Genomic DNA, 24,799 nt, shown 5'->3' with positions numbered 1-24,799 from the left:
GTCCCTTCGAGGGAGGTCTCTGTAAGTGCATTTTAATGTGTGCTGAAAAAAGGGCAGCACAGCTGAACCCTGATTGAAAATCTCATCTTTTCCCTAATGTCACAAAGACATTCTGAGACAATGACTGAGGAGCTATGCACCAGTACCCAGCTGGATCCCTGCTACTTACATTGACAGATGCATTATCAACAGAGACATTGATTTAGAGTGAATTAAGTAACCAATTTCCATTTTCAAGCCTCCAATTCCATTTTAGCACCAGGAGATATTAACCAGTATTCTTGTAGGTTAAACCTGATTGTGTTAAGGAGGGTGCCTGGACAATTGGAGAGAACCAGGATAGGAAATTAGTGTTCTGAGTTTTGTCCCCAGTTCTAGCCTGCTGGGTCACCTTGAGTGACTTGCATCATGTCTGAGTCTTGGCTTCTAAAAATCAAATCTTACTTGCTGTAATCCTGAGGAAGAAATTTGGATTACCGACTTGCTGTGTATGACTCTTTCAGGGTACGTATATGCAAAGAATTGCTATAGATGCAGGATTCTTCAAATTGTTGAAATGAAACATTGGGATGGACTTGATATATACTACTTTTCATTTGTATAGCCAGCAAACTAAAAAACAAAGTTGAAACACTTAAGTGCTCTTGTTTCCAGCATGGTTCCAGCAGATTGATTGAGCATGGTAGAGTAGGAAGGGAGGAAGAGAAGAAATCTTACGTACAAAATCACTGTAAGGCATACAAAAATATTAATGTTGTGTAATAACTCTTCTGGGTATAATTGTGCTACTTTAAATACTTTAAAAACATATTGGTGTTATCATCAAAAATATTTTAAACAACAGAAGTATAACCAGAATTATGTTGAGTCAAACTGTGATTCCCATATGTGTATATATATATATATAAATAGCATAATTTATACTAAGAGTATAACTATGTAACATTTTACAATTCACATATAAGTCAATTCATTTTAGCTACTATTATTCTCTATATTTAATAGTTGAAGACATTGAAGTTCAGGTTGATTGTTACTTGCCAATATTTCCAAGTTCCGACTAAACTCCGGCATTCTGTATCCACTGATAGTGATCTCTCCACCACCGAATGCTGCGTATACTAAGTTGTCTTATAGCTAAACAAAGCTATGACACCTAAGAGATTCGAAAGATTAATTTGGGCCAAAGGCCTCAAGGAAAGAAGATTTCATTTCTGAGGTGGGATGCTTGAAGTATGGCGTTTATTTATAATAGAGAACACTAAGAACATGGTACTTTACCTTATTTTTAACCTCCTGAAACCCATAGTTTCTGAAAATAAATAACTTCTGGTATTTTATTAGCATGGTGTTTTATAGACTCTATTTGGAGGGAGTTCCATAAAAAACAAGGACAAATACCTTTGGGGAAAATTGAATATGATATCCCTTTTTTGGATACTCACAGTGTGTATTAGGAGATAAAATGTTTTGAGAAATTCTGTGAAAAGGAAATTTGTTCAAGTTTGTTACACTTGGCTTTTCTTTCTTTTTAAATCTAACACCTATTAAACCTCTCCTGGAACACTAATTTGGAAAATGGAAAGTAATCGTCCCATTTCTCCTACTAACCACATCAATCCTTTTTCTTCCATAATTACACTTCAGGAGAAAACTAAAAGAATCCAAGATAAATTGATGCTGAATATGGCTGTAGTCACAGTATCATTAGAGTGGAAACTATAGAGACCACGACCTGTTTTTCCTAAAGAGCTTCACATATCACAGTTGCTCAGTATATTATAGTAACATTTCCATCCAACTGACCTGACATATAAATCTGCTCTGAGCGTTTTTATCCGTGAGAAGAATAAAATATTTCTCGATTTTTTAAGGAAAACAAGTACCTATTCAGAGACATTTAGACATCTTTCTAAGAGCTGAGGGCTGGAACAATTGGTATTTTTATATTTCCTATGATTTTATTAACAGGGGTCATTTTCATGGTATCTCTCCATTGCTCTTATTCAACTCTTTAGCTTAATCAAATACTGGTTGTGAGGTCATGATTTCTTTGTTGCTTTCTGTGTATAACTATTTTGGTGGATTGGGTTGCCTTGAATGGTGCATATATTGATGTGCCTAACCAGAATAAAGCCACACACCCATGTGTTTCGTGGCAAAGCCTTTCTTGAAATATGAAGTCGTCCTTGTGTCCAACCTCTTGAGAAAGGGGCATCTATTTCGGGTCAGATACATGAACTGAGGGGGATAATTCTAACTGGTAAAGGCTGTGAAGCTCTCTCCTTTCAATTAATCAAGATGTCCAAGGGTATTCCTAGATGGTGCATTGTGAGATTTTGCCCATTGCATGGAGGAATTCTGCAAGATAAGAAATTAATAAACCTAGGCAAGATGCTGTTGAAGGGTGCACTAGACTTTTGTGGTCCAAGTACTGATGCTGCAAGACAATGGAAAGAATTGGTGCTAAGGCCCTCAGACCCTGGAAACAAACTAGCCATGGTAGGATTTGAGAGTTCAATGTTTAACTCTCCAGTTTCATCCCTTAACCTCACTGTTTCACCAGCCTTGTACTGGACAAATTTATTAAACGTATTTCAGATTCCTGAATGGATTACTCTCTCTTCCCTTTGGTCCCTTTCACATTCTATTTCCTCTGTCTGGAACATTCCCCCTTGAACCTACTCCCACTCTAATTTGATAAATGACTACACATGCCTCAGTTCTTCTCTACAGATGTTATTTTTGGAGGAAGGCGTTCTTGATCCCTGCCCATGCACTTTCCCTCATTTAGGTTGTGTGTTGGACGTCTCTCCTGTGTGATCTCAGAGCACCCTGCATTTTTCCCATCCCTACATTCACACTACTGTATAGAAAATATCTGTTAAGTGTCTTGTCTCAGGATTTCCCTGGTGGTGCAGTGGTTAAGAATCCGCCTGCCAATGCAGGGGACATGGGTTTGATCCCTGCTCCGGGAGGATCCCACGTGCCGCAGAGCAACTAAGCCCGCGCGCGACAACTACTGAGCCTGTGTTCTAGCGCCTGCGAGCCACAGCTACTGAGCCCACGTGCCGCAACTACTGAGCCCCCACACCACAACTACTGAAGCCTGCGCGCTCTGGGGCCTATGCTCCGCAACAAGAGAGGCCACTGCAATGAGAAGCCCGTGCACCACAATGAAGAGTAGCCCCTGCTCGCCAAAACTAGAGGAAGCCCATGCACAGCAACGAAGAACCAATGCAGCCAAAAAAAAAAAAAGAAAAAGAAAAAAAATTTTTTAAAAATTGTTTTAATTGAAAAGAATTAAAAAGTAAAAAGTGTCTCGTCTCTCTTACCGAAGTTTGAGCTCTCTTTGAATAAGGAATATGTCTTTCTTGTTCATCATTTTATTTATAACAGTGCTTAGCAGGTAGTAGGTTCTCAATAAATATTTGTTGAATGAATAAATATGATAATTTATTATTTTCCTGTATGTTTACTGCGATTTTTGCTGTGATTCTTGTTCTAGATTTTCAGAATGATTGCAGAAGAGCAGAGATGAGAATGACTCAGAATTATAGCAGCTTGGAAATTCTGAACAGAAGACAGTCTGACAAGGTAGAAAGGTGAGTAGATGCCATTGTGTCTCAAACTAAAAGACCAAGAACACTTCTAATTTGCTTTTGATAGTATCCTTACAAATTACATCTTTTCTTTGTGATTCTATCGCTGTCATTCGAAATTCTGGCAAGTGTTCAACCTTAATTCCATAAAGAAAACAAAAACCAAGAATCTATTTGTTGATCTTTAAAGAGATGAAAAGAAATCATTTGAAAACGTCCAGCAGTTTTGCACAGTAGGAATGAAAATATCTAGAATATGATTTATTTACATTAGTTATTTTAAAATGCATTTTTCAGATACATGCACTTAAAAGCCTTACCCTCCCCCCTTATGAAGGTGTTATTTATTCAAAATGTTGGATATGGTGTTTGAAAAGAAATACTATTACCTTTCCATTTGCTGTTAGCTGCCCGTATCTGTCTCTGGCTATTTGAGATTCTAACCATAGCCCTTGAATAGAAATGATGAAATGATGAAAATGATGAAAATGATGGAAATGATGAAAAGGAGGAATCAAGCAGGCCAGGCAGGTGACAAGGTACCAGGAAGGAGCAGGGGGCAAAATGAATGGATCTTTATTTGGTTATCTGACTGCATTAAAGAGGCAGCCTCTGCTTTCTTTTTACTCATAATACTCAGCTTTCCTCGAATCCCTAGTTTGGCTAAAATAATGCCTGATTCCAGTATTTTCCCATGTACAAAACAGCATCTCTGTGGTTTGTAATATTTCTGTCAAAACCTTTATGCCTATTGCTGATGAAGGAAATAGTACAGTTCTCTGGGAATTTTGTTTCAATAATCTAATGGTTTGGCTATGAAAGGAAGGGAAGAAAACTTGAGATGGTTGACACATTAGGTTTTTCTGCAACGGTGAGAATGTGCTGATATTTTTTTTTCTCCTGAATTTCAAATTTTGGCCTCAAATAGGATGAAATAGGCTAAGGTTAGATTGTTTATTGAGTGAATTGGGGAAAATCTAATGATTGATCAATCAGTCAGTCATTAAAGGCATGACAAAATAGAACTATATTCTAAGACCTGACAAAACCTTACGATCCTATTGGGGAACAAAGCAAGCCTCACAGTCAAAATCCTGAGATAATTTTCCCAAGTTTGAGTGCTAGGGATGTGGTACAAAATGCACTGTTTACGTAGGCTCAAGAAAAGTAGAGATCAGTGTGGGCTGAGGCCACCAGGAAAATCAAGAAAAGATTCTCCAGACGATGGGGTGTCCTAGCTGGGCCTTGAGAGACTGTACTATGCTTTCATGTGTTAGAGGTTGAGTGGACACTTTTCATTTCCTTAAGAAATGCACTTTCAGTTAAATCTTTTAAATTACTAGAAGGAAAGGAGATGAACAGAGAAGAGGGGAAGACATATAATATTCTCTGAGAGAGAGGAGACCAGCTGGATAAAGGGGCTGGCCTGTCATTTTTTTTTGTTTGAATGCAAATTACGGCAATAATCTATGTTAAAGTATACGCTCATCTACCCATATTCTCTCTGTGCCCATTAGATTTAGAACTGTAGCTTCAAATAAGAGCAAACACACACACACACACACACACACATACATACATACATGTAACACTTGCTATATGTCAGGAACTGTTCTAGCCATTTAGCAACTATTAATTTATAACTCTATAAGGCTTTACAGATGAGGAAATCAAGACACAGAGAGGTAAAGTAACTTGTTCAAGGTCATATAACTAGTACATAGCAGAACCAAGATCTGAACCCAGACAACTTGTTGCCAGTTTTTAAACACTATTCATTGTGCCTTGGTTTACACTTGTTTATTTGCAGACCCTCAGTTGACTTCCAGGTGTATCTATATGTGGTTAAACTTGTGTCCTTGATGCCTCTTTCTTTTGTTTCCTTTGACCTCTAGTTTATTTTTGTTATATATTATGTAAGTTCTGAGGAAATCCGCTGGGAGTGTTGATCCCAGGATCAGGGAAGAGCTTATGTATTTATGAAAATAGGACTTTTTCACTGTCTATGAAATTATGATAGGAATTATTGAATACTCAGCTGACTGCTTTGATTAGGCTCTTACGTACCAATGAGTCGAGGAGTATAGTAATCTACCAGCTGAATATATGCCAACAAGGTATAATTTATACACTTTGATCTGGACAGGGCAGGATTTTATAGCAGACTGTCCAAGGTAGATCTCCTACAGTGAGCACACATTCTGCAGAGGTACAAATACTTTTCTACCAGCCTCTATCTTCCCTTTTGTTTGCTCATGGGGTCTTTCCAGCAAGGTTTATATTCATGAGTAATAAGAGTTTCTTACTTTTTGCCCTCCAAAATTCAAACCAATAGTACTTGATAGATAAGACTTGATAGTACTGAATCATAACGCTATGCCTGATAGGTCTTTAAGATGGGTCACCTTCGACTCCTTCAGTTTTCGAGAACCTATACTCCAAGCATAAACATTTCTGCCAAGTTGCTTCTCAAATAGTTTTCTGAATTCACATGTGGAATGAAGAGCCAAGCACGCTGACTGGACGCAATTCTACCCTGCATACTGCGTGATGTCTTTGCTCTTTCCCCTTTGCCACTGGCTCACTGAGGGTGGGCTCAGACTAATGCCGACCCTCACCACTGACCCTGCTGAATACCGTTGCGGTCCACGCTCCCCCCAACCCGAGAACAGATCTCAAGGTGGATTGGAAGTGGAAAGTAGTTTCACCTTCACTGAAATGCTGAGGTTCTGCATCAAAATATTATGTTGTTTATTTTTGCTTTTGTTTGAGAAGGCAGAGGAAGGGAATTCCACTCTGCCTGTCACAGTGATTGACAGAAGTGAAGCATGAAAGAGAGCAACTGTGTTTATGTGCCAGGGAGGTGAAAACTAGACAAGACCTGCATCATATATTTTTAACAACTCAATAAATTTCTTTCACCCATTCCCCAAATCTTCACATCCCAGCCAGAAAAGAATGACATCAAGTTTCAGCTAGAAATGAACTTTTCTTTGTGAATGTTGGAAAGGTATGACTATAAAACATTTTTTTTTAATGAAATTACAGTACCCTCCAGAATCTCACTCAAACCTAGTCCTTGGGGAAATGCTATTCTTATAGGAAAGAAAACCAAAGCAAGGTCTTTGTGCTACTTCAGCAACTAAATTCTTCTGGATGGGTCTGAAACAGTCTATTTTTATGTGGAGTTCTGTATTGTTCTCACACTGCATTAGAAAGACGTCTGACTTACTTGACTGTCCTAAACCCTGGACATTCAAAGTGGGATCAGGAAAAAAACTAGTTATGGTAAACATATTTTGTGGAGGAGGTTTGACAAGTTTGGAGCCAATCAATGGGAGAACTGTGTCAGGATATACACGTGATGGCCTATGTCTCTTTTCTGGGAAATCCTGAAGAAAGGCAGGATTTGTCTTAGAAAGTTAAAATCCTTTTTTCCTTTCTTTTTTTTCCCTCTTGCGTCTCCCTCACTCCCACCCTCCCTATCCCACCCCTCCAGGTTGTCACAAAGCACCGAGCTGATCTCGCTGTGCTATGCGGCTGCTTCCCACTAGCTATCTACCTTATATTTGGTAGTGTATACATGTCCATGCCTCTCTCTCGCTTTGGCACAGCTTACCCTTCCCCCTCCCCATATACTCAAGTCCATTCTCTAGTAGGTCTGTGTCTTTATTCCTGTATTAGGTTCTTCATGACATTTTTTTTCCCTTAAATTCTATATATATGTGTTAGCATACGGTATTTGTCTTTCTCTTTCCTTCTGACTTACTTCACTCTGTATGACACACTCTAGGTCCATCCACCTCATTACAAATAGCTCAGTTTCATTTCTTTTTATGGATGAGTAATATTCCATTGTATATATGTGCCACAACTTCTTTATCCATTGATCCGATGATGGACACTTAGGTTGTTTCCATCTCTGGGCTATCGTAAATAGAGCTGCAATGAACATTTTGGACATGACTCTTTTTGAATTATGGTTTTCTCAGCGTATATGCCCAGTAGTGGGATTGCTGGGTCATATGGTAGTTCTATTTGTAGTTTTTCAAGGAACTGCCATACTGTTCTCCATAGTGGCTGTACCAATTCACATTCCTACCAGCAGTGCAAGAGTGTTCCCTTTTCTCCACACCCTCTCCAGCATTTACTGTTTCTAGATTTTTTGATGATGGCCATTCTGACTGGTATGAGATGATATCTCATTGTAGTTTTGATTTGCACTTCTCTAATGATTACTGATGTTGAGCATTCGTTCACGTGTTTGTTGGCAGTCTGTATATCTTCTTTGGAGAAGTGTCTATTTAGATCTTCTGCCCATTTTTAGATTGGATTGTTTGTTTTTTTGTTATTGAGCTGCCTGAGCTGCTTGTAAATTTTGGAGATTAATCCTTTGTCAGTTCCTTCATTTGGAATTATTTTCTCCCATTCTTAGGGTTGTCTTTTGATCTTGTTTATGGTTTCCATTGCTGTGCAAAAGCTTTGAAGTTTCATTAGGTCCCATTTGTTTATTTTTGTTTTTATTTCCATTTCTCTAGGAGGTGGGTCAAAAAGGATCTTGCTGTGATTTATGTCATAGAGTGTTCTGCCTATGTTTTCCTCTAAGAGTTTGCTAGTTTCTGGCCTTACACTTAGGTCTTTAATCCATTTTGAGCTTATTTTTGTGTATGGTGTTAGAGAGTGATCTAATCTCATACTTTTACATGTACCTGTCCAGTTTTCCCAGCACCACTTATTGAAGAGGCTGTCCTTTCTCCACTGTGCATTCCTGCCTCCTTTATCAAAGATAAGGTGACCATATGTGCGTGGGTTTATCTCTGGGCTTTCTATCCTGTTCCATTGATCTATCTTTCTGTTTTTGTGCCAGTACCGTACTGTCTTGATTACTATAGCTTTGTAGTATAGTCTGAAGTCAGGCAGTCTGATTCCTCCAGCTCCGTTTTTCATTCTCAAGATTGCTTTGGCTATTCGGGGTCTTTTGTGTTTCCATAGAAATTGTGAAATTTTTTGTTCCAGTTCTGTGAAAAGTGCCAGTGGTAGTTTGATAGGGATTGCCTTGAATCAGTAGATTGCTTTGGGTAGTAGAGTCATTTTCACAATGTTGATTCTTCCAATCCAAAGACATGGTATATCTCTCCATCTATTTGTATCGTCTTTAATTTCTTTCATCAGTGTCTTATAATTTTCTGCATACAGGTCTTTTGTCTCCTTAGGTAGGTTTATTCCTAGATATTTTTTGTTGTTGTTGCAGTGATAAATGGGAGTGTTTTCTTGATTTCACTTTCAGGTTTTTCATCATTAGTGTATAGGAATGCAAGAGATTTCTGTGCATTAATTTTGTATCCTGCTACTTTACCAAATTCATTGATTAGCTCTAGCAGTTTTCTGGTAGCATCTTTAGGATTCTCTTATGTACAGTATCATGTCATCTGCAAACAGTGACAGCTTTACTTCTTCTTTTCCAATTTGGATTCGTTTTATTTCCTTTTCTTCTCTGATTGCTGTGGCTAAAACTTCCAAAACTATGTTGAATAAGAGTGGTGAGAGTGGGCAACCTTGTCTTGTTCCTGATCTTAGTGGAAATGCTTTCAGTTCTTCACCATTGAGGACGATGTTGCCTGTGGGTTTGTCATATATGGCCTTTATTATGTTGAGGAAAGTTCCCTCTATGCCTACTTTCTGTAGGGTTTTTATCATAAATGGGTGTTGAATTTTGTCAGAAGCTTTCTCTGCATCTATTGAGATGATCGTATGGTTTTTCTCCTTCAGTTTGTTAATATGGTGTATCACATTGATTGATTTGCATATATTGAAGAATCCTTGCATTCCTGGAATAAACCCCACTTGATCATGGTGTATGATCTGTTTAATGTGCTTTTGGACTCTGTTTGCTAGTATTTTGTTGAGGATTTTTGCATCTATGTTCATCAGTGATATTGGCCTGTAGTTTTCTTTCTCTGTGACATCCTTGTCTGGTTTTGGTATCAGGTTGATGGTGGCCTCGTAGAATGAGTTTGTGAGTGTTCCTCCCTCTGCTATATTTTGGAAGAGTTTGAGAAGGATAGGTGTTAGCTCTTCTCTAAATGTTTGATAGAATTCACCTGTGAAGCCATCTGGTCCTGGGCTTTGGTTTGTTGGAAGATTTTTAATCACAGTCTCAATTACAGTGCTTGTGATTGGTCTGTTCATATTTTCTATTTCTTCCTGATTCAGTCTTGGCATGTGGTGCATTTCTAAGAATTTGTCCATTTCTTCCAGGTTGTCCATTTTATTGGCATACAGTTGCTTGTAGTAATCTCTCATGATCTTTTGTATTTCTGCAGTGTCAGTTGTTACTTCTCCTTTTCATTTCTAATTCTGTTGATTTGAGTCTTCTCCCTTTTTTTCTTGATAAGTCTGGCTAATGGTTTATCAATTTTGTTTATCTTCTCAAAGAACTTGGTTTTAGTTTTATTGATCTTTGCTATCATTTCCTTCATTTCTTTTTCATTTATTTCTGATCTGATTTTTATGATTTCTTTCCTCCTGCTAACTTCGGGTTTTTTTTTCTTCTTTCTCTAATTGCTTTAGGTGCAAGGCTAGGTTGTTTATTCGAGATGTTTCCTGTTTCTTAAGGTAGGATTGTATTGCTATAAACTTCCCTCTTAGAACTGCTTTTGCTGCATCCCATAGATTTTGGGTTGTCGTGTCTCCATTGGCATTTTTTTTTTTTTTTTTTTTTTTTTTTGCTGAGGTACGCGGGCCTCTCACTGTTGTGGCCTCTCCCGTTACGGAGCACAGGCTCCGGACGCACAGGCTCAGTGGCCATGGCTCAGGGGCCCAGCTGCTCCGCATGTGGGATCTTCCCGGACCGGGGCACGAACCCGTGTCCCCTGCATCGGCAGGCGGACTCTCAACCACTGCACCACCAGGGAAGCCCTCCATTGGCATTTGTTTCTAGGTATTTTTTGGTTTCGTTTTTGATTTCTTCAGTGATCACTTCGTTATTAAGTAGTGTATTGTTTAGCCTCCATGTGTTTGTAATTTTTACAGATCTTTTCCTGTAATTGATATCTAGTCTCATAGCAGTGTGGTCGGAAAAGATACTTGATACAATTTCAATTTTTGTAAATTTACCAAGGCTTGATTTGTGACCCAAGATATGATCTATCCTGCAGAATGTGCCATGAGCACTTGAGAAAAATGTGTATTCTGTTGTTTTTGGATGGAATGTCCTATAAATATCAATTAAGTCCATCTTGTTTAATGTATCATTTAAAGCTTGTGTTACCTTATTTATTTTCATTTTGGATGATCTGTCCATTGGTGAAAGTGGGGTGTTAAAGTCCCCTACTATGAATGTGTTACTGTCGATTTTCCCTTTTATGGCTGTTAGTATTTTGCTTATTTATTGAGGTGCTCCTATGTTGGGTACATAAATATTTACAATTGTTATATCTTCTTCTTGGATCGATCGCTTGATCATTATGTAATGTCCTTCTTTGTCTCTTCTAGTAGTCTTTATTTTTAAGTCTGTGTCGTCTCATATGAGAATTGCTACTCCAGCTTTCTTTTGGTTGCCATTTGCATGAAATATCTTTTTCCTTCCCCTTACTTTCAGTCTGTATGTGTCTCTAGGCCCGAAGTGGGTCTCTTGCAGACAGCAAATATATGGGTCTTCTTTTTCTATCCATTCAGCCAATCTGTATCTTTTGGTGGGAGCATTCAGTCCATTTACATTTAAGATAAGTATCGATATGTATGTTCCTATTCCCATTTTCTTAATTGTTTTGGGTTTGTTATTGTAGGTCTTTTCGTCCTCTTGTGTTTCTTGCCTAGAGAAGTTCCTTTAGCATTTGTTGTAAAGCTGGTTTGGTGGTGCTGAACTCTCTCAGCTTTTGCTTGTCTGTAAAGGTTTTAATTTCTCCATCCAATCTGAATGAGAACCTTGCTGGGTAGAATAATCTTGGTTGCAGGTTTTTCTCCTTCATCACTTTAAATATGTCCTGCCACTCCCTTCTGGCTTGCAGAGTTTCTGCTGAAAGATCAGCTGTTAACCTTATGGGGATTCCCTTGTGTGTTATTTGTTGTTTTTCCCTTGCTGCTTTTAATATGCTTTCTTTGTATTTAATTTTTGACAGTTTGATTAATCGGTGTCTTGGCGTATTTCTCCTTGGATTTATCCTGTATGGGACTCTCTGTGCTTCCTGGACTTGATTAACTATTTCCTTTCCCATATTAGGGAAGTTTTCAACTATAATCTCTTCAAATATTTTCCCAGTCCCTTTCTTTTTCTCTTCTTCTTCTGGAACCCCTATAATTCGAATGTCTGTGTGTTTAATGTTGTCCCATATGTCTCTGACACTGTCCTCAGTTTTTTTCTTTCTTTTTTCTTTCTTCTGCTCTGCAGTAGTTATTTCCACTATTTTATCTTCCAGGTCACTTATCCATTCTTCTGCCTCAGTTATTCTGCTATTGATCCCATCTAGAGTCTTTTTCATTTCATTTATTGTGTTGTTCATCGTTGCTTGTTTCATCTTTAGTTCTTCTAAGTCCTTGTTAAACGTTTCTTCCATTTTGTCTATTCTGTTTCCAAGATTTTGGATCATCTTTACTATCATTATTCTGAATTCTTTTTAAGGTAGACTGCCTATTTCCTCTTCATTTGTTAGGTCTGGTGGGTTTTTATCTTGCTCCTTCATCTGCCGTGTGTTTTTCTGTCTTCTCATTTTGCTTATCTTACTGTGTTTGGGTTCTCCTTTTTGCAGGCTGCAGGTTCGTAGTTCCCGTTGTTTTTGGTGTCTGTCCCCAGTGGCTAAGATTGGTTCAGTGGTTTGTGTAGGCTTCCTGGTGGAGGGGACTAGTGACTGTGTTCTGGTGGATGAGACTGGATCTTGTCTTTGTGGTGGGCAGGTCCACGTCTGGTGGTGTGTTTTGGGGTGTCTGTGGCCTTATTATGATTTTAGGCAGCCTCTCTGCTAATGGGTGGGGTTGTGTTCCTGTCTTGCTAGTTGTTTGGCATAGGCTTTCCAGCACTGTAGCTTGCTAGTCGTTGAGTGAAGCTGGGTGCTGGTGTTGAGATGGAGATCTCTGGGAGATTTTCGCCATTTGATATTATGTGGAGCTGGGAGGTCTCTTTTGGACCAGTGTACTGAAGTTTGCTCTCCCACCTCAGAGGCACAGCACTGACTCCTGGCTGCAGCACCAAGAGCCTTTCATCCACACGGCTCAGAATAAAAGGGAGAAAGAGTAGAAAGAAAGAATTAGTAGAAGTAGAAAGAAAGAAAGAATGGAGGGAGGGAGGGCGGGAGGAAGGAGGGAAGGAAGGACAAAAAGAGAGAAAGAAGATAAAGTAAAATAAAATAAAGTTATTAAAATAAAAAATAATTATTAAGAAAAAATTAAAAACAAAACAAAACAAAACGGACAGATAGAACCCTAGGACAAATGGTGGAAGCAAAGCTATACAGACAAAATCTCACACAGAACCATACACATACACACTCACAAAAAGAGGAAAATGGGAAAAATCATAAATCTTGCTCTCAAAGTCCACCTCCTTAATTTGGGATGATTCATTGTCTATTCATGTATTCCACAGATGCAGGGTACATTAAGTTGATTGTGGAGCTTTAATCCGCTGCTCCTGAGGCTGCTGGGAGAGATTTCACGTTCTCTTCTTTGTTCGCACAGCTCCAGGGGCTCAGCTTTGGATTTGGTCCCGCCTCTGCATGTAGGTCGCTGGAGGGCGTCTGTTCTTGGCTTAGACAGGACGGAGTTAAAGGAACCGCTGATTGGGGGGCTCTGGCTTACTCAGCCCGGGGGGAAGGGAGGGGCACGGAGTGAGGGGCGGGCCTGCGGCGGCAGAGGCCGGCGTGATGTTGCACCAGCGTGAGGAGCGCTGTGCGTTCTCCCGGGGAAGTTGTCCCTGGATCCCGGGAACCTGGCAGTGGCGGGCTGCACAGGCTCCCGGGAGGGCAGGTGTGGATAGTGACCTGTGGTCGCACACAGGCTTCTTCGTGGTGGCAGCAGCAGCCTTAGCGTCTCATGCCTGTCTCTGGGGTCCACACTGATACCTGCGGCTCGTACCCGTCTCTGGAGCTCCTTTAAGCAGCGCTCTTAATCCCCTCTCCTTGTGCACCAGGAAACAAAGAGGGAAGAAAAAGTCTCTTGCCTCTTCGGCAGGTCCAGACTTTTCCCCGGACTCCCTCCCGCCTAGCCGTGGCGCACTAACCCCCTGCAGGCTGTGTTCACGCCGCCAACCCCAGTCCTGTCCCAGCGCTCTGACCGAAGCCTGAGCCTCACCTCCAGGCCCTGCCCGCCCCGGTGGGTGAGCAGAGAAGCCTCTCGGACTGGTGAGTGCTGGTCGGCCGTGATCCTCTGTGCGGGAATCTCTCTGCTTTGCTCTCTGCACCCCTGTTGCTGTGCTCTCCTCCGCGGCTCCGAAGCTTCCCCCCTCCGCCATCCGCAGTCTCCGCCCGCGAAGGGGCTTCCTAGTGTGTGGAAACCTTTCCTCCTTCACAGCTCCCTCCCACTGGTGCGGGTCCCGTCCCTATCGTTTTGTCTCTGTTTATTCTTTTGCCCTACCCAGGTACGTGGGGGGTTTCTTGCCTTTTGGGAGGTCTGAGGTCTTCTGCCAGTGTTCAGTCGGTGTTCTGTAGGAGTTGTTCCACGTGTAGAGGTATTTCTGGTGTATCAGTGGGGCGGAAGGTGATCTCCGCGTCTTACTCTTCCGCCATCTTCCCGGAAGCCCTTTTTTCCTTTTAATCATGTATTCTTCTGCCTTAAGAGATGTTATGCTACCCCTTGTTGAGGTTTATATAATAAGGTTGAAGGAGCACAGACTCTGAAGCAAAACAGACAGATTAGAAACATGACCATGAAAATTTGTAGCTTTGAGTGAAGTCTTGGAAAAACAATTAACAGTTCTGACTCTGTTTCCTCCTCTGCAAATAGTAAATAATATTGTTCATCCTGTGGGATTGTTCAGAAAAAAATGAGTTATAAATATGTAAATGAGAAATAAATCTATATCAATATAATAAATGCTGAAATCCCTGCTACCTACATTTCTTCTGGTGATGGTTTTATTTATCTTCAAATGTGAATGATGGGTCTTAAAATATAAGAAATGTGTTGTCAATCTCTTCCTCCTTGTTGTCTCCTGTTCCTTAATTTTCACTGGGGTAAATTTATTTAGGAAGGTGTTCCTACACGTGCTGAATGAATTTGATTGAAAGAATAGTCGCAAGGGACTCTTTTCCCAAGCAGGTTGGCTAATTATTAGTTATAAAATTAATAGCTCTCAAGAGGAGGATGGGGCCCCATGATTATAGCGTAGGACTGTACTGCATACTAGATTATAGTCATAAGCACCTACATGATGCAGTTTAAAAACAATTTGCAAAAGGCCCAACTGACCCTAATGGTCTTCACCATAATAGCCCCTGCCACCTGCCCCTTTCACTTACCATACACCTGTTAAGGTGATGAAAAACACAAGAGAGTGGAAGCTTCCCCAACTTCCCAAAGAGGTGAAGAATATGTTTTTACCTGTCATGAACATATTGCATGGTACCAAGTATGTAAATTGTGACACATGTTATAGTGTTCTTTCTTCCATAGTAGTGTAGAAATTGCACAACATCCATGAATTTGAAAAAATAAAAAGGAATAACTGAGCAATTTTGGATATCTGTGCTGACAATGCAATTTACAGAAGATGTACCCAGCTGATGTTCTTAACTCCATCTCAGCCCTCTCATATTTATTTTCATTTAGTTTTTTCATATATTTATTCAACATATTTTAGTTGACACCTTTAAAAATTGTATGAGGCACTTTTAATTGTTGAGGGTAGGACAGAGAACAAGGTGAATGAAGACTCTATTCTCATGGACCTTACATTGTCGTGGGGGGAATCATACAGTAAAAAGTTAAACAAATAAGATTATTACAGATTGTGAAAAGAGCTTTGATGAAAGTAAACAGGCTGGTGAGACAGAATGGAAGGTCCCCGTTTATACTGGATGGTCAAGGCCTCTCTGATAAGGTGATGTGTGGTAAGAATAAGCCAGCCCTGCTGGAAAGTGGGACTTAGAGCAAACAGCAAGACACTCTGATATGGGAAAGAAATAGGCATACTTAAGGAATCAAAGAAATCAGTGTGGCTGTATTATGCTAAATAAGAAGGTAAGAAGGAAGATAATGTCATGTACAGCCATGTAGGCCAAGGGAAGCAGTCTGTCTTTTATTGTAATGTGAATGAAAACTACTGGAGAATTCTAAGTCAGAGAATGATGTCAAATTTACATTGTTGTTAGTTTGTTTTTTAAAATATTTATTTTATTTTTTAAATTTTTATTGGAGTATGGTTGATTTACAATGTTGTTTCAGTTTCTGCTGTACAGCAAAGTGATTCAGTTATACATAAAAATATATCTATTGGGCTTCCCTCGTGGCGCAGTGATTGAGAGTCCGCCTGCCGATGCAGGGGACACAGGTTCGTGCCCTGGTCCGGGAAGATCCCACATGCCACGGAGTGGCTGGGCCCGTGAGCCATGACTACTGAGCCTGTGTGTCCGGAGCCTGTGCTCCACAATGGGAGAGGCCACAACAGTGAGAATCTGTTTTTCAGATTCTTTTCCCATTTAGGTTATTACAGAGTACTGAGTAGAGTTCCCTGTGCTATACAGTAGGTCCTTGTTGTTTATTTTATATGTAGTAATGTGTATATGTTAATCCCAAACTCCTAATTTATCCCGCCCTCCTTCTCCTCTTGGTAACCATAAATTTGTTTCCTATGTCTCTGAATCTATTTCTGTTTTGTAAATGAGTCCATTTGTATCAGTTTTTAGATTTCACATATGAGTGATATCATATGATATTTGTCTTTCTCTGTCTGACTTACTTCACTTAGCATGATAATCTCTAGGTCCACCCATGTTGCTGCAAATGGCATTATTCCATTCTTTTTTATGTCTGAATAATATTCCATTGTCCATTCATCTGTCAGTGTACATTTAGGTTGCTTCCATGTCCTGGCTATTGTAAACAGTGCTGCAATAGACATTGGAGTACGTGTATCTTTTCAAAGTATGGTTTTCTTTGGATGTATGCCCGGTAGTGGGATTGCTGGATCATATGTTAGCTCTATTTTTAGTTTTTGAAGGAGCCTACATCCTGTTCTCCACAGTGGCTGCACCAGTTTACATTTCCCCTAACAGTGTAGGAGGGTTCCCTTTTCTCCACACCCTCTCTAGTATTTATTATTTGTAGACTTTTTGATGATGGCCATTCTGACTGGTGTGAGGTGATATCTCATTGTAGTTTTGATTTACATTTCTCTGGTGATTAGCGATGTTGAGCATCTTTTTTGTGCCTCTTGGCCTTCTGTATGTCTTCTTCAGAAAAAAAATGTCTATTTGATTTGGTCTCAGGAACAAAATTGAATACCAAGTACTCCAAGAGAGTGTGAAGTCAAGACGAAACGACCAGCCAATGAACTTGAGTACACTTGAACTTATCCAGGGTCACAGAACTTATAAGTAGGCAGCTGGCATTTTGAGTCCAGACAGCTTTGCTTCAGAAACTTGCTTGCACACTTAGCCACTCTGCTACACTACTTCTCTTTGTTAATGGCTGCATAGCATTTCTCTGTTACTAATGTTCCATAATTTATTTGACAAGTTGAATATTATTTGTCACGTATTTCCAGTCTATACTATTATACCAAACTCCACAATACACATCTTTACAGAAACGTCTTTGTTCATGTCTTTTATTATTTCATTAGCATATGTGTTCCATAGCTTTACTTGATCAAAACCAGCTTCAGCTCTTGACTATTGTAGAGCTATTATTAATATAGAGATGTTTTAAGACTACTTCTTTGGTAGATAATGATAATAGCTATGATTTACTGAGCCCTTACAATGTAGCAAGAATTGTGCTGAGTGCTTTGAATTAATTATCTCAGTTCATCTTCACAATGATATTATGAAATATATACTATCATTAGCCAACATGTTAGATAAGGAAATTAAGCTTCAGGGATATTAGGTAATTTGTCCAAGGTGACATAGTAAATAAAGGTTCCACCCAAGTTCAGTCTGACTCCAGAGCTTGTTTTGTGACCACTAGTCTCTTCTGTATGGAGTAGTCATGCACAGCAGATGAAGGGGGAATAAATGTTAGAAGACTATTATAGTAATTTAGGAGTAGATTAGAACAATGTTCTCAAAGTGTGGTCCCCAGACTGCAACATCAACACCATCTGGAATTTCTTTAACATGCATATTATTGGGCCTCATCCCAGACCTACGGAATCAGAAACTCTGGACATGGGGCCTAGTTATATGTATTTTAACCATCCCTCCAGGGGATTCTGATGCCTGCTAAAATTTTTAGAACCACTGGACTAAAGTGATAGCAATGGAAGATGAGAGGCAAGGAGAAAAATAATATGACTTGGAGAGGATAATAGAGAATTTTAGAGTTGAATATATTCCCCATGTTTGAAGCATTGCTTAGAGAAAGAATAGTGGTGACATAGAAAAAAGGAGAGAAGGAATCATCTTTATGTTTTTTGTATCAATGTGAAGTTAGATAACTTTTGACAGGCACATTCTGGATACACAAAAATAACTTAACAGTGAGTGCTCAGTTATTTTAATTACTGCCTCCCCTCTATCCTAATAGTTAAAGCAAAGCATCAAGATATTTGCTTTCTGCATTGAGGTAAGCGGGAGGGGGTGGTGGCAGTGGGATGTGTGTAGTCCAATTAAACATTAAAGAAAAAAAGATTCAAGGCTCCTGTGAAAACAAAAGGATTGTAGAAGTTAATTTTAAACACATGCACATGTGGCTGGTATGATAGCATGAGTCAAGGAGATGAGTATATTAATAAAAGCAGTATTATAGCAAATGGAGGTAATAAAACATTGCAGCATTAACTGGGCTACATCAGAAGCCCTACTTCTCTTAGATGCTTGCTTTTCAACCTTACTGGAAATTAAAAACTAAGCCCCTTGTGAGGAAAACCTATTCCACCTGAAACAGTATCAAAAGCCTTCATCTCAGTCAAATTAATTGCACTAGTATTTGCCACGGTTGAAGAAAACACCAGGAGTTAATGATAAACAAATCCATCTCATGAGCAAAGTTTCTGAGGAATTGCCTCTGATCACCTAAACTAATAAGACCAACATATTTAGATAATAGTTGGCAGTTTTCAAAGCATTTCAGTATATACCATATTAACTGAAACTCATAAACTGGTGAGTGAGGCAAGGAGGGTGTCATTGTTCCCATTTTATGTTGGAGGGATAGAGACTCACAGAGGGATGCAGACTCCCCATGACAAAGGTCTTGTTTTAGATCATGTTGTCATTCTTGACCGAATTTGTTCTGTGTAAGCTCCTCTTCCCTTCAGATGAGTTCTGTTTAAGGAGGTTCTTCATTCTCCCATGTAATGTACTTCTGGTGGCTTTACCCCACTAGTTGTCAGATGAGACTAGATATGTGTGAATTGCAGCAGATCACAGGTTTGAGATCAAACTGGGTTCCCCCACCCCAGACTTTTTTTCTTCCACTTAAAATTATATTGTGATTATTATCCCATGTCATTAAACTATTCTTCTAAAGTATAATTGTTTTCACTTTTGTACTGTTATTAATGTTTACAGGAATATCCTTATGCATCGATATTTGTGGATCTCTTTTATTTCCTCAAGACAAAATCCTAGCAGTGGAATTACAGCGTCCAAGGGTTATGATCATTTGCAAAGCCTTTGTTACATATTGTCACAATATCCCCAAGAAAGAATTTACCTATTTATATTCCAGCCAAGCGTAGTTGATAGCACACCTTTCCCTGAACCTTACCAATACTACCAGTTTAATAGGTGAGCTGCATTTTTTTGATGACTAGTAGATCAAATATTGTATATTTATAAATACATTGGCCACTTGCCTTTCTTCTCCCGGGAATTTGCAAACTTTTGTTGCAAAGGGCCGGATAGTTAACGTTTTATTCTTTGTGGCCTTATGGTCTCTGGGTCTTTGTCAGAAATACTTAACTCTGCCATTGTAATGCAAAAGTAGCCATTACACAATGCATAAATGAATAGGTATGACTGGGTTCCAGTAAAATTTTACTTACAAAAATAGGCAGTGGGCCAGATTTGGCTCATGGGCCATAGTTTGCCAATTCCTGATTTAGTTCATTGTGCTACTGGAGGTATTTATTACTTTCTTACTGATTTTTTTTAAAGTTTTGCATATATTAAGAATAGTTAGGCCTGTTGACTGCAAAACAAATGCACAACGTGATGGTTGTGTGTTTTATTTAGGGCAAAATGAGAACTATAGCCCGGGAGACGGTATCTCAGGTAGCTCTGAGGAACTGCTCTGAAGATGGGGGGGAAGCTCAGTGTTATATGTGATTTTAGTGCAGGGGGTACCTGCGGTCATGCATACATTTTGGCAGAGGGTTGCTGCTAGTCTCATGAAGGTTACTACTAGTCATGAGGAGCAGATGTCTCTATTAACGATTTTAGTGCCTTTCTAGATATGAGAACATGGAAAAATTGGGGCTCATAAAATCTCCTGAGAATATCTATCCAGTTTTTGCCAGAGCACAGAGTGCCTCATTCCTGATCTCCACCCTGAACTTTCCAGATATGTCGAAGGTCAGTGACTGCAGGGCTAGTGACTTAATCCTTGTAGAGGCAGATGGCAAGTGGCAGTTTTTAGTTGGAAGCCCCTTGTTATCTATTTTGTAATCTATTTTGGAAATGCCTCCCAGCCTGTTCTAAAGCTTTATGCATTTCAATATATTATAATTTTCCTTTTCTTTTTTGCCTTTGCTTTTATGCTTAGCAAGATTTTCTCCACCAAAAAAAAAAACAAACAAACAAAGCACAGATAATTATTTACTCATGTTTTCTTCTAGTCCTTTTATGGATTAATATTTATGATTTATGATTCACTTTTAAGTCCATCTGGAAACAATTTTACTGTGAGATTTGTGGTAGAGAAGTGACTTCATAATTTCCAACAAATAGTCAACCAATGGTGTCAGCACCTTTTATTGAATAAACCTTTGCTCAGTGGGGCTTCTTTTAAAGTTAATTCTCTACTAAACCGGATGTGTCTCTATTGATCTTAAAGGTGAGTCTAGCTTCTGAAAAATAATGGCTCTAGAAGTCTGTTCACTGTAGGCGGCCTCTCAGGCTCCCTTTGTGTTTACTTTAATCCAGTTTGAAATGTATGGAGAATTCTGCCTTAACTATAGCTATTGCTATTATTGTAGCTGCTGCTGTGCTTATACTTTTATTTTTCCTGTATCTCTGTCTGCATTTGTGTAGTCTTGTATTGCTCAGTGGAGACATGCGTTTCTTATAGAGGCAGGGAAACCATGACTCCTCTTCCTGTTGTAATTTAGCCTTGGTTCACTCTTCTTAGTCTCCTCATGCTGTGATGGAACTACTTATCTACACTATACTATGCCCCCTTCTCATACTTTTCTTTTTATCTGTGCATAAAAGCTATCTTTTCTTTTTATTACCTGATTGTAAGGATGACTTTAGGCTTCCTGGACTCCCAAGGAACCCTACTCTGGACTACTAATTGGAGTAACTGACCATTCTTTTTCTAATTTCACTGACCGTAATCACATACTCCCAATATAGTAGTAGATTCAACTTGACCATTTCACCTCTGTGGTCTTTTCTGACAGTATAATCATAGCGGAACCTCCTGGTCTCCCTAGACCGTCTCATGTCAGTTGTCACTCTGTCCTCTGCTCTCAACCTGATAGAAGTATACTAAGGGGTGGGATGTCCTTTTCCCATGGTTTGAGAAAAGAAGGAATGGCTTCCACATAGAATACCACTAGGAAGATAAACCCTACAACCCTGGAAAATAATAGATTCTTCTGAATTCCTTTCATGTTTTCAGGCTAAAAATTACTGTCTTTAAAACTTCAGGGAAAGGCTCAAAATGGTTGTGTCTAAAATACACAATCTGTGACCTGTACTCAAATATCTGCTTTCCTAACAAAGTCATTTTCAAATCTTTTATTTCCTTTCAACTCCACTATATATATATATTTATATACACACACACATTTGACCCTTGAATAACATGGGTTTGAACTGAGTGGGTCCATTTATATGAAGATTTTAAAATATATATATACTATTATGTTTATGATCTGTGGTTGGTCGAATTTGCAAATGCAAAATTCATGAATATGGAGGGCTGACTATGGGACTTAAGTATGCATGGATTTTGGTGTCTGCACAGGTCCTGGAACTTGGGGCTACTGAGGAACAATTGTAGTTTGCATGGTGAAAGCAGGATAACATGGAAAAATTCATGCATAGAATCTGGAGTTATAAATTCATCAAAACTCTGTGGTTAATCCAAAGCTCTGTCACGTATAAGGTTTATTTTTAGTGAGAACTATGTAAACTCTTTGTACTAGAAAATCAATAAATACATTTTATTAAACTTTTCAGTTGAGAAAAGTATAGCATCAATGTCCTGCAGTGATAGTTTAGAATTTAAAAAGTGGTTTAATAAAAATTTTTCAAAAAGCAGTTACCCCTATGTAATTATAGTGTTTTGTATGTTGAATGCAACTTTGCTTTGTGCTGTTCCAAGTACCTTGCACACGTTTACTTGTAATCCTGGCAGTGCCCTTGTAAGGTCCCTTAAGTATGATAAACTTGATATGCGCTACAAAGAAACCAAGACCTGGATGTAAAATGATTTGTCCTAGAATGTATAGCCTGTTAATGGATAAGTGTGACCCTCCATGTCTCACCAACCTCTTTATGCCTAACCTCACATAGCTGGAGGTGATTTTGAACGTGATGAATTCTTTCCTGTTATTACCTAGAGGCTTCAAGTGAAGAAAATACATCTGCCTCTTCCAGGAAGCATTCTTTCCTCTCCCTTGGTTCCCATCACAGTATTCCTCCATTTTCTTTCTGTGCTTATAAACACAGCTATGTTATATGGACTTGCCTTATTTAGGACTATTATAAAACGACCAAAACATGAGGAGGGATTTCTTTGTTCAGATTCTATTGAAAGCTCCTTGACGCTGGAAATGATATGATCTTTGTTTTCTCTGTCTCTTTGAGTACCTAGTTCAGGCTGCAGGATTATCTGCGGTGGGGGCCAGATACTGAATCATTCTAAGGAATATACACTTAATTGAGGGTAGTATAGTAGAAGAAATAATTGTGTAGGAGTTGTTTGTCATTAGTCAAATCAGCATCTCCCTCTGGACACTATTCCTTACTATTAAATAAAGGAGACTAAAATATTTTATCTCTAAGGTTCCTTCCAGTTTTAGAAGTCTGTGATTCCCAAACATTTGTTAATGATTTTATAGTACCAGTATAGCACAGTTCTTATGCACATGGAGTTTGGAGTCAGGTAGACTTAGGTTAAAGGAACACTTCTCTCGTTCTATAGGTATATAATTTTGGGCACGTCCTTTGGCCTCCCTAAACTTCTGTTTTCTTTGTTGGTAAAACGGGCCTAATAATACATTTCTCACGAAGTCATTGTGAGATAGTGCGTGCCAAGTGCTTCACACAGTTAATAGCACATAGAAATAAGTCAATTAATGTTAACTGTAAACTGTAAGCTATATTCAGGGCCAGCCCTTGGCAAAACTGTGATAAGAAAAGTTAGAGTTTGGCACTTCCCTTTTCCTCTTTCTGTGCTCCTCCATCTTGTTATTTTTCGCTATGGCTACTCCCTCTTCACCGGCCACATCCAGGTGGGAGGTACTGACGTGAGGACAGAGGGTTTTTGCTGGGAGCTCAATGGCCGCACAATACTGCAGTGACCATGGCTCCATCGAAGCTAGCCATGTATATACAGTGCTCGTATTTTTTGATCTTTGAATCTGTAATTTTCCATTTCCCACTTAAGAAAATTTCCCTAGTAATTAATACTGAATATCTGATTCCAGGAACCATGCCTCAGGAGACTTTTCCTGCATGCAGTGTGCATCAGTTATTAGGAACTGCCTGGCACTCATTTATAAAGCTGATTACAGGCCTGTTTTTTTTTTCATCACTTACAGAATGTTCATTATAATTGCACGAGTTCAGGCAGACTGTGTCTCTCCATGAAGCTATATATTTTCAGAGGAAGAAATCTTTGTCTTTATTACCTGACAGCTCACGTGCTCATATCCATCACTTTTTTGAGTGTAGCTTATTTGCAGCCTGGTGGGAGTTATATAAGCTGCCACTAAAATTTCAACAAAGAAACGAGATGGAATTAACAGAGAGGTGCACCACTCATCTTCCCACAAATTCTATTTTGTTAATAGAAATGAGATCCCAAATCACTGGCAGATTCTCCTGCCCGTTCCAAGTACACTGTTATGCTGTTTTATCTAAATCACTAATAATCTCATTCTCTCTCTCCCTCTCTCTCCCTCTCTCTCCCTCTCTCCCTCTCTCCCTCTCTCCCTCTCTCTCTCTCCCTCTCTCTCTCTCTCCCTCTCTCTCTCTCTCTCTCTCTCTCTCTCTCTCTCTCTCACACACACACACACACACACACACACACACACACACACACGAGATGGATTGTGATAAATATATAATGAACATTAGAGATACCCCTAAAGTCAAGCCAGTGGGGTGCATTTGGATGGGATTTGTTCATTTTGATCATGACAGACACTAATTTTATATCACGTTGGAAAATGTCCATGAGGTGGGATGTGTGGGATGCCACTAGGCTGTGTCCGTCTAAGGCAGGGTTTCTAAACTCCGACACTATTGACATTTTGGGTTGATATTTAGCAGTGTCCTGAACTCAATCCATTAGATGCCAGTAGCACCACTCACCTCCCCAGTTTTAGCAAACAAAAGTATCTCCAGATGTTGCCATGTATACCTGGAGCACAAAATGAACCCCAGTTGAGAACCACTGGTCTAAGGCTATCTCCTTTCCCCTGTTTCTTTCCCGTTACAATTACCAAAGATACCATTTTTAAAAATTCATCTGAGAGCTTTGTTTCTAAATATCCACAGTTAAAAAGTACAGGCATTTCTTAGGAAAGGAATACTACACACACCAATGATCCTCAGCCTTGTCAGCATACACACTGGGGTCACTAGGAGATCTTTACAATATACTGTTGTCTGGGTGCTACTGCTCCCAGAGATGATGATGTTTGG

The 24,799-nt window shown here is 39.4% G+C and overlaps 1 long non-coding RNA gene across 1 annotated transcript in view; it reads left to right on the top strand.

Moving 5' to 3' along the window:
- The window catches only part of LOC132594575 (uncharacterized), a 703,896-nt gene that overhangs the window by 521,464 nt on the left and 157,633 nt on the right, over window positions 1-24,799 (top strand). The window contains exon 8 of the long non-coding RNA XR_009560781.1: window positions 3,509-3,605. This is a non-coding gene — a long non-coding RNA (uncharacterized lncRNA). The remainder of the gene's footprint in view (window positions 1-3,508; window positions 3,606-24,799) is intronic.

Source organism: Globicephala melas, chromosome X (genome assembly GCF_963455315.2).
Source record: "Globicephala melas chromosome X, mGloMel1.2, whole genome shotgun sequence".
NCBI lineage: Eukaryota > Metazoa > Chordata > Mammalia > Artiodactyla > Delphinidae > Globicephala > Globicephala melas.
Note: the sequence above shows the minus strand (reverse complement) of the source record. Positions and strands in the feature narration are given on the sequence as shown.